General features: G+C 46.8%; 1 pseudogene; it reads left to right on the top strand.

The window, feature by feature from the left end:
- The first annotated feature begins 1,013 nt into the window (after positions 1-1,013).
- On the top strand, positions 1,014-2,820 carry LOC120662298 (annotated as a pseudogene).
- The last annotated feature ends 12,504 nt before the right edge of the window (positions 2,821-15,324 follow it).

Below are 15,324 nucleotides of genomic sequence, written 5' to 3'. Positions count from 1 at the left end.
TGCAGGAAAACAAAAACAAAAGGTGCCTCTGGAGAAGCAAACACCCAAGCTCTTGTGGCAACCACCGGAGGAAGGATGGATTAAAATAAATGTTGATGGAAATTATGTTAAGGCGACGGGAGAAGCCTCTGGAGGGGTCATCATTTGGGATCACAAGGGGTGTGTCCATCTCTCTTCATGGAGATACATGTTCCAGTGCACCTCGGTGGAAGAAGCAGAGCTTCTTGCATGGAAGGAACGCTCGTGGTTGGCTCATCAATGGTGTGACAGCCCAGTGAATTTAGAGTCTGATTGTTCTAGTTGTGTGGCTGCTCTTGCTAAGCATGAAATTAATCGTCCTATTTATGCTAGCTTGGTAGAAGATAGCAAAACATCATGAGAATGCTAGAAAATGTTCGCTTGGTCAAGATCAATAGAGAGCAAAATATAGTAGCACATGAATTGGCAGAACATGCTAGACGAGCTTTCAGCTCTGAGGTTTGGTTATCAGAAATTCCTAGTTGTATACAACATGTTGTGCTTCTAGATTGTAATGTGACCTAATTAAGCTTAATGATCAATCTTTTTTTCCTCGCAAAAAAGTCTCCCTTGGGCCTAAACTTTAGGATGAGCCCGCGTTTCCTCCCTAGATGACAAAATCGTTCATCTGGACTCCTCGGACTCGCGATAGAGGACATGTGACCTCCCTGGTTGGTTTCCCTCAGTGGTTTTTCTCCTTTTATTTTTTATATATTTTGGTTAAATATTTGAAAAATTATACTAAATCATATAAAATTATAAATAAAAAATCTAATTTTGTTGGACTCCACATGTGTATATCTATGCAGTGAACATATGGTATGGTAGCTTTAGATATTTATTTTTTTATATTAATTCATAGATACAGTTTCTGTGCTCCAATTATAGTGAACTTTATATGGTGGTCTAATTATTACATTCTTGATATGTAATAAAACTTTCATGCTCATTGGATCATGCATGTCTAAGTTATATATTTGTCTAAGTGATGGCCTACATGGGCTCCCTCGCCTTCAAATTCGCCACAGCCGTCGCACCTGCCGGCTTCCTTCCCTCAGCGTCCCGGCGGCCTTGCTTGTGCCGCGGTGACGCACCCTGGTTGGCTCAGGCCGAGGATGCTGGGCAACAACTCCCCCAACACCCGAGCCCAAGGTGGCGAGGCCCGGGCTGTGGGACGCGCTGGCGTTCAGCGGGCTGGTCCCGAGCGCATCAACGGGTCACCATGGTGGGCTTCATGTCCGCACTCGCCACCGAGGCATGCCACAGTGTCTGGGCAGATATCATCATTGGTGTCGTAGTTCTGGTTCGTGCGCCGCAAGGTCGTCCTGCCGTCCTGTGGGGTGGAGAAGAAAGAAGACAAGGGCATTGGTGGGCATTTGCATGCTCATGCTGAATCGGATCCAACGTGGAGTGAGGAGCTGACGTGCCATACGAGCAATTATGATAAATACATATCGAATTTCTCTCCGATGCTAAATTTGCAGCGCGATTGGTAAGGATGCTATCTCTAGGTGATGGCCTCCATGGGCTCCTGTTGATGACCAAAATTGGCAGACTGTGCAGATCGGTCAGACCGGTATGCACAAATCGGTCTGAACGGTCAAAGTGACTTTGTCAAAATGGAAATTTGACTTCACCATTACGTATCTCTCATCGAGATGATCAAAATTCATATGTAGAATGTCAAATTTGGAGTTCGGATGAGAGAGTTACGGCTTCTGGAAGATTTGACACAGGGTCAGACCGGTCAGACCGGTCCAAGCTGCACAGTCCGAATTTGGAGTTGTATTTTGACACGGGATTTGTATAAATTTGGACTCCTAATGGGGCAAGACCTCCCCTCCCTATAAATATAAAGGGACACGGCCGATTGAAGTTTATCCAATCGATCAAACACAAAAACTTTTATCTTTTTACTTTTTTTTGCCCTAGCTTTTGCTATCTACTACTTGTTGTTCCTCCTTCATCTCTACATCAATTGAGGGCATTCTAGGTGGCTTGCCGACCCTAGAACAACCCTGCGTGCGCCTGCCCCGACGGGTCTTCCCGGGCTAACGTTCGTAGGTTCGTCACCGATCTCGCCGGCGGCGACCATTCTGACCACTCCTTGAGACCGGTATGAGCGGCGGCGCTGCAACGCATGCCTTTGCTCGCTGCACGGTCGAGTGTGTTTGGTGTGTTGGCCCATTTGCGTCAATAGCTCCCTCGCATTCACCACCTCGGTCGTGCCTGCCGGATTTCCAACATGTCAGCATCTCGACGGCCGCCGCGGCGACGAGCCATGGTCGGCCCAAGCTGGGGATGCTGATCCAACAACTTCCCTAACGCCCAAGCCCAAGGCGGTGAGGCCGCCGAGACCCAGGCTCTGGGACGCGCTAGCGTTCAGCGGGCCGGCCCCCGAGCGCATCAACGAGCGACTCGCCATGGCTTCCGCGCTCGCCGTTGAGGTGTCTCGCGGCGTGGCCTCCTCTCGTAAGCCGGGAGCAGGTCCGGGTTGGCCTGGTTCGTGGCCACAGCCGCCGTGCTCTCCGTGGCATCGCTGGTGCCGGTCCTCAAGGGGGAGAGCACCGTACCGAGGGCTGCGGTGGCAGCGTCATGAGCGCCAACGCCGAGCTCTGGAACGGACTCTTCGCCATGCTCGGGCTCGTCAAGCTCGTCCTTACCGAGTACATCACCGCTGCGCCCTTCGTCAACGTAAAGATGTCCGCCATGGTCGTGAGTAGAGTTGGACCCCGTGTCGTGTACAATCATTTTCTACAACCCAGTGAGATTCTGTACTGTCCTTATACATCAACTAGCTAGGAAAATTCAAGATTTTATTCCAAAAGTATTATCGCAGACCTCCGATCCTACAAGCTTCATTTCATTCCCATTTTCCGAAATCCAAACAAAAAAGTTCAATTTGTTAGAGTTAAACACGACATGGTGTGTTCCGTGGCGTGTGTGTTGGTGTGTGGGTGTCCAGATCGTTGATGTGTTCACGTTCCGGCTGCCCGTTAGCTTGTGTTGTGCTATGGTGTGTCCATGGCTTGTAGGTCTAGTCCGTGTACGTGTGTGCGTCACGGTGTCCAGGTTGTGTTAGTTGCATGCGTAGGTAGTGGAGCAACTGGTGGCTTGTGATCAACTCGGAGGACGGCCGCTTCGGGCGTATGAGTGTGTGGCCCATGTACTAGTGGAGACCGGGTCTTCAGGAGTTAATAGTGCGTGCGTGCGCCAGTGACGCAGGGGCAGTTGCTAGCTAGGCGCTACAGCTATAAAGCGTGATGTAATCTCATCTATTCGGTTTGAGCCGAGTCAAAATGTAATAGAGAACAACCAACATACAAGCCATTCGGCAGCCGGGGCATTCGTCGCCAATTGCGTGTGTTCCTCATGTTCTTGTGATCGTTCGTCGATCCACGGTTCCAACAATTAGTATCAGAGCTTGGTCATCTTGGGCATCGTCCCGCTTGCCGGAGGTGTGCCGGCGTTCATCGGCGGCTGCGTAATGATGAAGTTCCGCGCCGTGTGTCGGCTCGTGGAGGTGCGCGGCGCTGCGGCTGCCATGGTGAGGCGAGATCGTTGGGCCGTGTGTTGGCCTGTGCGTTATCGCCAGTTGCGGCACTGTGGCAATGGATCGTGTGACGATCCTGCCTTGGTGAGACGTGTTACCTTTGGATAATTAGACAAGAGATAATCTTCATTAGTCCTAGGTGGACATATATGTAGCCAAGGTATGGGCCACTATGGGCCTAGATAACATATGGGCCTTAACATCCCCCCCTCAAACTCAAGGCGGATCTGAAGCGTTGAGTTTGAGCAAATGAAGACGATGATGCTCTCAAGTTTGTGCTTTAGTGAAAAAAATCAGCAAGTTACTGCTATGATGAAACATACTCAAGAGCAATAGTTTTCTGATGACAATGAGACCGTGTAAAGGATGCATCAACACCAATGTGCTTCGTAAGTTCATGCTTCATAGGATCATTAGCAATCTGAATGGCTCCAGTGTTATCACAAAGAAGAGGTGCAGGTGTATCACAAGAAACTCCAAAATCAGCTAATAGCCATCAGATCCACACAATCTCAGCAGTAGTAGTGGCAAGTGCTCTAAGTTCTGCCTCTGTACTAGAGCGGGAGACAGCAGCTTGCTTCTTGGACTTCCAGGCAAGAGGAGAAGAACCAAGAAGAATGCAATAACCAGAGACAGAACGACAATCTGTTGGATAACTGGTCCAAGTGGAGTCTGAATAAGCATGAAGTTGAAGTGAGTTGTCATGAGCATAGAATAAACCCCGAGAGGATGTCCCACGTAAGTATCGCAATACACGAAGCAAATGCCCAAAATGAACTAAAGTTGGAGCACTCATAAACTGACTCAAAATATGAACATCGTGAGCAATATCAGGCCTTGTGACTGTGAGATATACTAGACTACCAACAATATGGCGGTATCGAGCAGGATCTTCGAGAGGGGTACCATCCGTAGGACGAAGCTGTAAGTGAATATCCATAGGGGTGGAAACTGTCTGACTATCAGTAATACCAGATCGAGCAATCAGATCTTGAATGTATTTAGATTGAGAAATGTAATACCCCTTATCAGATCGTGAAACCTCAATGCCCAAGAAATAACTGAGGGGACCCAAATTAGTCATCTGAAATTATTGACTAGGTGCCTCTTGACCAAGGAAATATGCTCAGCATCATCACCCGTGATCAACATATCATCAACATAGAGAAGAAGCAGAGTATGACCACGTGAAGAAGTATGAACAAATAGAGCCGGGTCATGAGGACTAGGTGAAAAACCAGCTTCTATTATCACGGAAACAAAATGCTCATACCAAGCACGGGGAACTTGTTTGAGGCCATAAAGAGCACAACGAAGACGACAAACCTGTCCTGAAGGGACATCAACACCTGGAGGTGGGTGCATATAAACTTCCTCATGTAACTCACCATGAAGAAAAGCATTCTTGACATCCATCTGAGAGAGAGTCCAAGAACGACTGGCAGCTACTGTAATCATAGTACGGACAGTAGTCATATGCACAACAGGTGCAAAAGTCTCCTCGTAATCCCGCCCCTGAGTTTGCTGAAAACCGCGAGCAACAAGACGAGCTTTATATCTATCAAGTGATCCATCTGATTTGGTCTTGATTTTGAACACCCATTTACATGTAATAGGTACAGCATGTGATGGCAAAGGAACGATTTCCCAAGTACCTGTCCGATCAAGTGCAGCAAGCTCTTCCGACATAGCATTCTACCACTATGGAATACCAGAGGCTTCCTTGTAAGTGGATGGTTCAGCAACAGCAAGGACAACACTGACATGGGGAAACCCAAATTTATCAGGAGGAGCAATAGCATCACGATCCCGTAGATTATATCGCGGACCAACCTGTGACTCATTAGAAATAGAATGAGACTCATCAATAGTGTTAGATGCATCTAAAATAGGAGTATTAGGACTGGCCGAAGGAGAATCAGACGGAAGGATTGTGGGAGCTTTGGGGCGACGGGTGTAGACTTGTGTGACGGGAGGTTTAGCGGGTGGAGGTGGTGGAGGCTATGGTGGACATGAAGGCTATGGTGGACATGAAGACGATAGGATAGGTGGAGGAAGAGATAGGAAGGTAGTGGACTCTGTGGGGGAAGATAAGGATGGAGTGGCAGAATTATAAAAGAAAGGGTGATTCTCATCAAAGGTCACATCACGAGAAATACGCATACGACGAGAGGAAGGATCGTAACAACAATAACCCTTATGTTCAAGCCTATACCCCAGAAACACGCACTCAACTGACTGAGCAGTCAACTTAGTCCGCTCACAAGGTGCAACCAAGACATAACAAGTGCAACCAAAAACTTGAAGATGATCATAGCGAGGTGGAGTACCAAATAGAACTTCACCGGGACATTTTCCAGACAGAGCGGAAGACGGTTGTCTATTTATGAGATAAGCAGAGGTAGAAACAGCCTCACCCCAAAAATGAGAAGGAACAAATGAGGAAATCAAAAGGGTACGAGCAGTCTCAATGAGATGGCGATGCTTGCCCTTAGCAACCCCATTCTGAGCATGGGCGCCAGAACATGAAAGCTGAGGAAGAGTACACTCAGAGGCCCAAAATTGGCGAAGAGCATCAGATATGTACTCGCCACCAGAGTCAGAACAAAACACTTTCATAGAAGTGGAAAATTGAGTATGCACCATGCGAGCAAAATTTTGATAAATGGAACACAATTGGGAGTGATGTTTCATAAAATATATCCAAGTATATCGAGAGTAATCATCAATAAAAATAACATAGTACTCATGACCACCCTTGGTGGGAAAAGGTGCTTTACCCCATACATCAGAATGAATAAGATCAAAAGGTCGAGCTGAATGAGATGTACTAGATGAATATGGAAGTTGTATTTGTTTTCCAAGTTTACATCCCTTGCACTGAAAACTAGACTCGATAGAAGTATTGCCTAGACAACCACTACTTATTAAGGTCGACAAACGAGACCCACATGGATGACCGAGGCGATGATGCCACAAGGCAAAAAGGGTAGATGATGATGCAACAGATGACACATGAGCTGTAGAGGTAGCGGAAGCAGGAAGACTCAATGTGTCCAAAACATAGAGGCTAGAGGAACCTCTACGGCGATGGCCAGTCCCAATCACTCTCCCGGTTCGACGATCCTGAACAAAACAAGATGAGTCATCAAATCTAATAAAACAATTCTGATCGGTAATCTGTCCTACTGAAAGAAGATTCATGGACAACTGAGGTACAAAGGAAACATTGGGTACAGAAAAATGTGATGTAGAAAGTGAACCATGAGAAGTAATAGGACAAGATGTACCATCCGCTGTCTGAACAGAAGCACCATTATGGACTGCTTGGCAATTAACCAACTGAGAGTGATTAGAAGTCACGTGGAAAGAAGCGCCTGAATCAAGGACCAAGAGGACTGAGGGGCATAAACAGGTGAAGCAACAGCAACAGACATAGAGCCCCGAGGAGGAGCAGATGTACCACGACCATGAGCCGCATGAAGGGCACAGAACTCAGCTAGCTTCTCTGGATACTTAGAGAAACAATGCTCTGAACGGTGAGTAGTCTTCTTACAATGTTCACAAGGTGTAGAAGTATCAGACACACGAGACCTGTGAGCAGTGACAAGAACACTCTGAGGTGCCAACACTGAAGGAGCAGATGACAATGAACGAAGTTGAGCCTCTTCAGCTATCAATGAGGATAGAACCTCTGATAAGGATGGAGTGGGAGATCTGTTGAGAAGCTGCGCACGAACAAGCTCATATTCAGACCTGAGTCCCATAACATACTGATACATCATGAACTGCTCAATGAACGTGTTCTTCTTGGAGCACCCATCACATCCGGCAGTAGATGAAGGAACCATAGATAGCACTGGTCCCATGAAATGATCAAAAGCACTATAGTAGTCATCAATGGTCATGTCATCTTGCTGAAGTCCACGAAGACCTTGCATCAGAGTATGCAGATGAGCACCACTAATATGAACAAACCTGTTCTTTTGATAATCCCACATCTCCTTAGTTGTTACAAAGGGCTGAAGACTCATCATCAATGATGGTTTAACACTTGTGACTATTGCGGTCTTGACCCTGCCATCATCATTAACCCAAGAAGTGACTGCACTAGCATTAGAACCATCAGTCGCAGCAACTGGTTTAGTACCAGTAAGATGTGAGACAAGACCATATCCACCAAGCACTGTCTCAACACAAAAAGCCCATTCTCTATAACTGGATCCATCAAGCTGCACAAGGATGGTGATAGCAGTAGGATGCGACATGCTGTATATGTCCAACAATAGCAAAGACCAATACAAGTAATCAAGAAAAGAAAATCCTGCTCACAGATGAAAGCACAGCAGTCTGCAATAGCGGCGCCTGATGAAGATAGCCGTGAGAGTGAAGGCAAAATCAGCACAGCAGGCAGACTGGAGATGGCTCGGCGCGGAGGTCTGCAGGGCGCCGATCCGCCGAGGTCGGTGATGGCTCGGTGCGGAGGTCTGTAGGGCGCCGATCCATGGCACAATATGAAGCCGTGACGGCAGCAGACAGCTGTGACGGCGGCGGACAATGGCAGACAGGGGACGCCTGCGATGGGTGTCAAATAGGGGAGGGCCTTCGACGTGAAGCTCCCCTCTCGATCCGTGATGGCCCCTTCAAGATCCGCGACGGGCGGACTGACCCAGGGCGCAATGGCGTGGACGATGGCCGGCGACTGGCCGCAACTGGCGAAGATGAGCCGCGACTGTGGCGGCGACTGGCCGCGATGGGCGGTAGAGTAGAGGCGGCGGCGGATGGGCATGGCCGCAGAACAGAGGGACGCGGTGGATAGGCACCGGCGGCAGAGCAGAGGACTCGCCGGCGGGAAATAAATGGATCGGGGATAGGGATTAGATTAGTCCTAACCCTAACCCTAAACCATGCTCTGATTCCATGTTACCTTTGGATAATTAGACAAGAGATAATCTCCATTAGTCCTAGGTGGACATATATGTAGCCAGGGTATGGGCCACTATGGGCCTAGATAACATATGGGCCTTAACAAGGCGGAGGCATCATGAAGGCTCCATGTTCAGGCATGGTGCCTCAGCGGCGTGTGTCACCGAAGGGCGTTCGGCGCCCGAAGTTCGCAAGTGTTTTGCAGTGGTGGCGTGGCTCCACCGCAAGGGATCGTGTGGTGATTCTTGCAGTGATGGGGGAGACGTCAACCCAGTTCATGTTCGGGCACGACAGCATCAATGGCATGTGGTGCCAAAGGAAGAAGAAGACCATGGCATTCACGCCGAGATGCGTGTGCTGCGTGGTTCGCGTCGAGCGTGGAGGCCGTAGCGGCGGCCGTGGCGGCGATGATGATGGGAGCAGCGGCATCAACCCCTGCAATGGCAAGCATGCAGTGTTCATGTGGAGATGGGGTATGCAGAGGTGGGCGCGTCAGGTCGGGAGGCCATAGCTACGGCCGGTGGTGATAAAGACGACGACAACTGCAGCAACTCCGGCACCAACATGTCGTGTTTAGGAGGAGATTGTTAGAATTAAACACGACATGGTGTGTTCCGTGGTGTGTGTGTTGGTGTGTGGGTGTCCAGATTGTCGATGTGTTCACGTTCCGGCTACCCGTTAGCTTGTGTTGTGCTGTGGTGTGTCCATGGCTTGTAGGTCCAGTCCGTGTACGTGTGTGCGTCACGGTGTCCAGGTTGTGTTTGTTACATGTGTAGGTAGTGGAGCAACTTGTGGCTTGCGATCAACTCGGAGGACGGCCGCTTCGTGCGTATGAGTGTGTGGCCCATGGACGAGTGGAGACCGGGTCTTTAGGAGCTAGTAGTGCGTGCGTGCGCCAGTGCCGCAGGGGCAGTTGCTATCTAGGCATTGCAGCTATAAAGCGTGATGTAATCTCATCTGTTCGGTTTGAGCCGAGTCAAAATGTAATAAAGAACAGCCAACATATAGGCCATTCGGCGGCCGGGTGTTCATAGCCAATTGCGTGTGTTCCTCGTGTTCTTGTGATCGTTCGTCGATCCTCGGTTGCAACACAATTTTCACTGGAAAATCTATGCGCGTTCCAAACTGGTAGTCGTATGAAGCTGGAATGAAAACTGTGTTAAACTATGTGGATCAACTAGGCATAGATCAGAGGGTGAAACTTGATTAACTTGAGTAAACAATGAGAGATCTAGAACATCTACTAGAGAAAGAGAGAGGTAGAGGTGCAGACCATCCGTGGAAGTCTTGGAGGAACCAGCCTCTTGGTTGTGTGCCATGCCGGAGTCGGGACGTGCTAGAGTCGGGGACGACGGTGTAGAGGTCGTGGATGGCATGACGAGGTCGTGGACGGCGGCGAAGGCGGCGTGGCGCTTCCCGTCGCTTGCAGCGCCTCCCAGATCGGATCGGGCTAGGTCTGTAGATGGGTTTAAGGGGGCGACTGTGAACTTTGGTTACCGTGCCCTTGGCCCCCACCCTCTCTTTTAATAGGGTACTGCGCGACGGGGGCCCACAACCATTGGTTGGTTGAGCGCCCCCGATCAGGGTGCTAATCAAGGGTTGACCAGCCGTTGGCTGGCGAGATCAACTCTAACATTCTCTCCCTTGATCTCTTCTTACATACTTACTTCTTATACTCCATTCCATCACAGATTAGCGCATAGAGCATGCCTCGTCACAATAGTTAATACCATTGGATTAACAGCCACAATGCACCTTTCTGATTTGAAACAGAAGCTTGACTTTTTGGGCCCTTACTATCCAGGATTCATAGGCTTTCCCGTAAACCCATGCCGGCTAAGTGTTCTCTAAACACATTGGGCGGTAAGCCTTTTGTGAGCGGATCCGCTAACATTCTCTTCGTGCTCAAATACTCGAGACTTATGGTATGATCCTGGATTTGCTCTTTAACAACATAAAACTTAATGTCAATGTGTTTGGCAGCACCACTTGACTTGTTGTTGTGAGCGTAAAATACTGCAGGCTCATTGTTGCAGTACATCTTTAGTGGTTTTTCTATGCTGTCGACCTCTCTTAACCCGGGTATAAATTTCTTTAACCATTTAACCTGCCTGGAGGCCTCATAGCATGCCACAAATTCTGCATACATGGATGATGCAGTGACTGTCTGTTTGGAGCTTTTCCACGATATAGCTCCACCCGCGAGAGTGAATACATAACCTTACGTGGATTTTCTATCGTCTATATCTCCCACAAAGTCTGAGTCTGAATAACCCTCTATCTCTAGGGAATCAGATCTCCTATATGTTAACATGAGGCCTTTCGTACCCAGCACATAACACAAGTCTTTCTTAACCATTTTCTAGTGTTCTATCCCTGGATTACTCTGAAATCTGCCAAGTATTCCGGTAACAAACGCTAAGTCAGGGTGAGTACATACTTGAGCATACTGTAGGCTTCCGACAGCAGAAACATAAGGTACCGCTTTCATCTTATCTATCTCATATTGGTTTTTGGGACACTGAAATTTCCCAAAACTGTCGCCCTTGACTATTGGAGCAGGTGTTGGCTTATTCACGTGCATACCATACTTCTTCAGTACTTTTTCCAGGTATGCTTTCTGCAATAATCCTAAAACCCCCTTCCTTCTATCTCGGCGAATCTCAATTCCTAAAATGAATGATGCTTCACCAAGATCTTTCATATCAAACTTTGAGGACAATAATTTCTTTGTCTCCAGTAGTAGATTGATATCACTGCTGGCAAGCGGAATATCATCCACATACAGGATAAGAAAAATAATTTTCCATTCTTGAACTTTGCATAAATGCAATTGTCCTCCTCATTTTCTTTGAAACCAAACTTTCTTACTGTCTCATCGAACTTTAAATACCACTGTCTTGATGCCTGTTTTAGTCCATAAATGGATTTCTTCAGGAGGCATCCCATATGTTCTTTTCCTTCCATGACAAAACCTTTGGGTTGAGCCAAGTAAACACTTTCATTTAAATCCCCGTTAAGGAATGCCGTCTTTACATCCATTTGATGTAACTCTAAATCAAAATGAGCAACTAACGCCATTATGATTCTGAAAGAATCCTTGCATGAGACATGAGAAAATGTCTCATTGTAATCTATTCCTTCTCTCTGTGTGAAACCTTTTGCCATAAGTCGCGCTTTGTATCTTTCTACATTTCCTTTGGAGTCACATTTCGTTTTGTAGACCCATTTGCAGCCTACTGTTTTGGCTCCATTGGGAATTTCTTCTAAATCCCAAACATCGTTGGTACTCATCGATTTCATCTCATCTTTCATAGCGTCTAACCATTCAGATGAGTGACTGCTTCTCGTGGCTTCTTCAAATCAGGTGGGATCACCCTCCATTTGAACTTCCTCGCTATTATAGACTTGATAATCATCAGAAATAGTGGGCTTTCTTACTCTTTGAGATCTTCTGAACCCCACAACTATTGGCACTTCTACTTGGGGCTGCTATTGCTCCCCCTCATCTGTGGCAATTTGTTATATCGGATCCTGAAGGACAGGTTCCTCATTCTGATTTGTTGCCATGACTAGAGAACTAAAAATAGGTGCTGGCACTATTGTGTTTTGTACTGTTGGCGCAGCAGCAACAGGCAACGCGAAAAACGGATCCTGAATCATCGGAGTGGGCACAAAGACCCGCTTCTCCTCAAGATCTATTTTCCTCGCTACCATGCTCCCCCTGACCATCTGATATTCCAGAAAGACAGTGTGTCTGGTCTCTACAAACTTTGTGTATCTATCTGGACAGTAGAAACGATAACCTTTCGGCTTTTCTGGATAGCCAATGAAATGGCAACTTACTGTCTTAGGATCTAGCTTCCCAATGTTTGGGTTAAAAACTTTTGCTTCAGCTGGACAGCCCCACACATATAAATAGTTTAATGTGGGCTTTCTCCCTGTCCATAACTCATATGGTTTTTTAGGCACCGACTTACTTGGTACACGATTAAGAATATGGATGGCGGTTTTCAACGCATCCATCCACAAACTAATCGGTAACATGGAGTAGCTCATCATACTTCTCACCATATCCATTAAGGTACGGTTGCGCCTTTCCGCTACTCCGTTCTGCTGAGGCTCACCCGGTGTAGAATACTAGGCTACTATTCCATTTTCCTGTAGGAACCTCGCAAAAAGTCCAGAAACTTGACCATAGGGGCTATGCCGACCGTAGTACTCACCACCTCGGTCGGATCTTACTATTTTAATCTTTAGATTGTGCTGATTTTCGACTTCAGCCTTAAATATTTTAAATTTATCCAATGCTTCTGATCTTTCTTTAATTGGATAAATGTAGCCATAACGTGAATAGTCATCTGTAAACATTATGAATGAATCATATCCGTCCACAAACCTTACGGGGAATGGTCCACAAATATCTGTGTGTACTATCTCCAAAACCCCAGCACTACGTTTGGCTCCTTTCTTTATTTGCTTGACATACTTTCCCTTAATGCAATCGATGCAATATTCTACGTTTGAGAAATCTAACGGATGGAGAATATTTTTTAAATTAATCTCTCAATTCTCCACCTCGAAATATGGCCTAAATGATAGTGCCATAATTTCACTGAAGTCTCACTATCGCATCATTTGCGCTTACTCTTTCCATTCATAGACGAGGAAGACTCACTATTGCACACAATATTACTTTCATTGCATACAACATTCACATTCTCATGCATAGACAGCATATAAAGTTTGTCTCATCGGAAGGTGAGACCAACACACTTATTATTAATATGAATCTCACATTGTTCTTTACCAAAATGACAATCAAAACCATAGTCTGCTAAACATGAGACTGAGATCAAGTTTCTAGACAAAGAGGGTACATAAAGAACATCATGTAAATGGAGTTTAAAGCCGCCATCTAACTCTAATGTGAGTTCTCATGTCGCTTCAATGTCGGCTGTAACTCCATTGGCCACCTTAAGCCATCTTTCTCCTCTTTGAAGGGTCCTCCTCATACTTATACCCTGTAAAGAATTGGCAACATGAATAGTTGCTCCTGAGTCAATCCACCAAGTAGATTTATCATAACTTAAATACAGGGTTTCATCTATGAATGTAATAGTGTCCTCACCTTTCTTTAGTAGATGCTTCAGGAAATCTGGCAGTCTCTCTTCCTGTGTGTCTTGGAGTGGCACCAAAGGCATTCATCCGGTTCTGCTTGCTGAGGGTCTTTCTTTTGAAACTTGCCAGATGGGTTAGAGGAGGAGCCTCTTTCCCAGTGAGGTTTCCCTTGTGGTCTGGCATTCTTGTCATGGAATTTCTTTCTCTTGTTGTGCTGCACAAAGTTAAGAGAACCACCATGTGCATGCTTTAGTCTTTTTTCCTCTTGTGTACACATGGCAATGGTCTTCTCTATGTCCCACTCATCAGGCTGAGAGTTGTAGTTGACTATAAAAGTCGAAAACTCGCCAGGCAATGAGTTGAGAGCTAGATGAACTATGTAGGGGTCTGGAAGTCCCATGTTCATTATCTTAAGCTTGGCTGCCATGGTACTCATGCTCAGAATGTGATCTGTGACACCGCCACCATTGTATTTCATGGTACTGAGCCTCTCTATGATAGTTTGTGCATAAGCCTTTGTAAAACCAGTAAACTGATTCCTTACTTTTTCTAGATACTCCGTGGCGGTAGCACAATCTGGAATAGCTCCTATTATGCCCTCTGAGATGGATTTCTTGATGACCATCAAGCACTTGCGGTTGGAATTATTCCACTTGGCTTTGTCTAGATCATACTTAGCTTGCACTGGAGCATGATCTCTTACCCGAGCGGTCGAAGCCGAATCGGTCTCACTCTCACCCCTTACGGGTGCTGTCGACTCAGTGGGAGCCTTCTCTGTCAGTGCCAGATCTATCTCAGCAAGTGCTAAGTTCACCTCCAGCTCCTCACGCCATATGCCATAGTTCTGCCCAGTAAGCTTTGGAATGCTATTAATGAAGGTCATAGCATTAGAGCCTGAAGTAATAAACAAAGAAAAGTGAGAACCTCAACATAATAATAATTGCGTATCTCAATTTAACGTTGGTCCAAATTAAGACATACAATTAACTTGCGACATTAATTATAAATCACCGTTGGGCAGAAATAGAACAAATGCATGAAAACTTACTGAATAAAATTAATATTGCTATTATCAACGTTGGTCAGAGAATAACAATATTAAAACTGACTATAACATGAAAGAGTTTACTCCTCTAATTAAAATGTCCCGTTGGTTCTAAATTAATTAGAGGATAAAACTTAACTAAGCAGCAGAAACATGAATAATATAATACTGACTTTTCAGAAGCATGTCCTTTACTCTCTAAAAATTATACACGTTGGTGCAAAAATTAGAGATAAAACTGAACTAAACAGCTTCTGAAAATGAATAGACTTGAAAAAGGTCACTGTGCTTAGCTAAAACTGGCCCAGAGGACAAAACAGCCCGCGGCCTGTGCGCTGCGCGCGCCTGGGCTCTTGGCCCGACAGCGAATGGTTGGGCCGCCAAATCGGCCCAGCACTGCCGCTCCTTGTCCGCCCACCTGGGCCAAAACCAGCCCAAAACGCCGGTCAGGAGCTCTTGGCCGTCGGATCAAATCCGACGGTTCTCCCTCTTTCTCGCAGGTCAAAACCCGGTTCCGGCCACCGGCCCCTAACCCTAACCCTCATTTGCTTTCTCTCCTATCTCTCTTCTCTCCGAGCGGCGGCCAGACGATTGAGAGGCGGCGACCGAGATGGCTCGCCGGAGGTGGTGCAGCACCACCGCATGCCCTCTCGCCAGCCGC

Source organism: Panicum virgatum, chromosome 2N (genome assembly GCF_016808335.1).
Source record: "Panicum virgatum strain AP13 chromosome 2N, P.virgatum_v5, whole genome shotgun sequence".
Taxonomy (NCBI): Eukaryota; Viridiplantae; Streptophyta; class Magnoliopsida; order Poales; family Poaceae; genus Panicum; species Panicum virgatum.
This window is presented reverse-complemented; position numbering and strand designations above follow the sequence as displayed.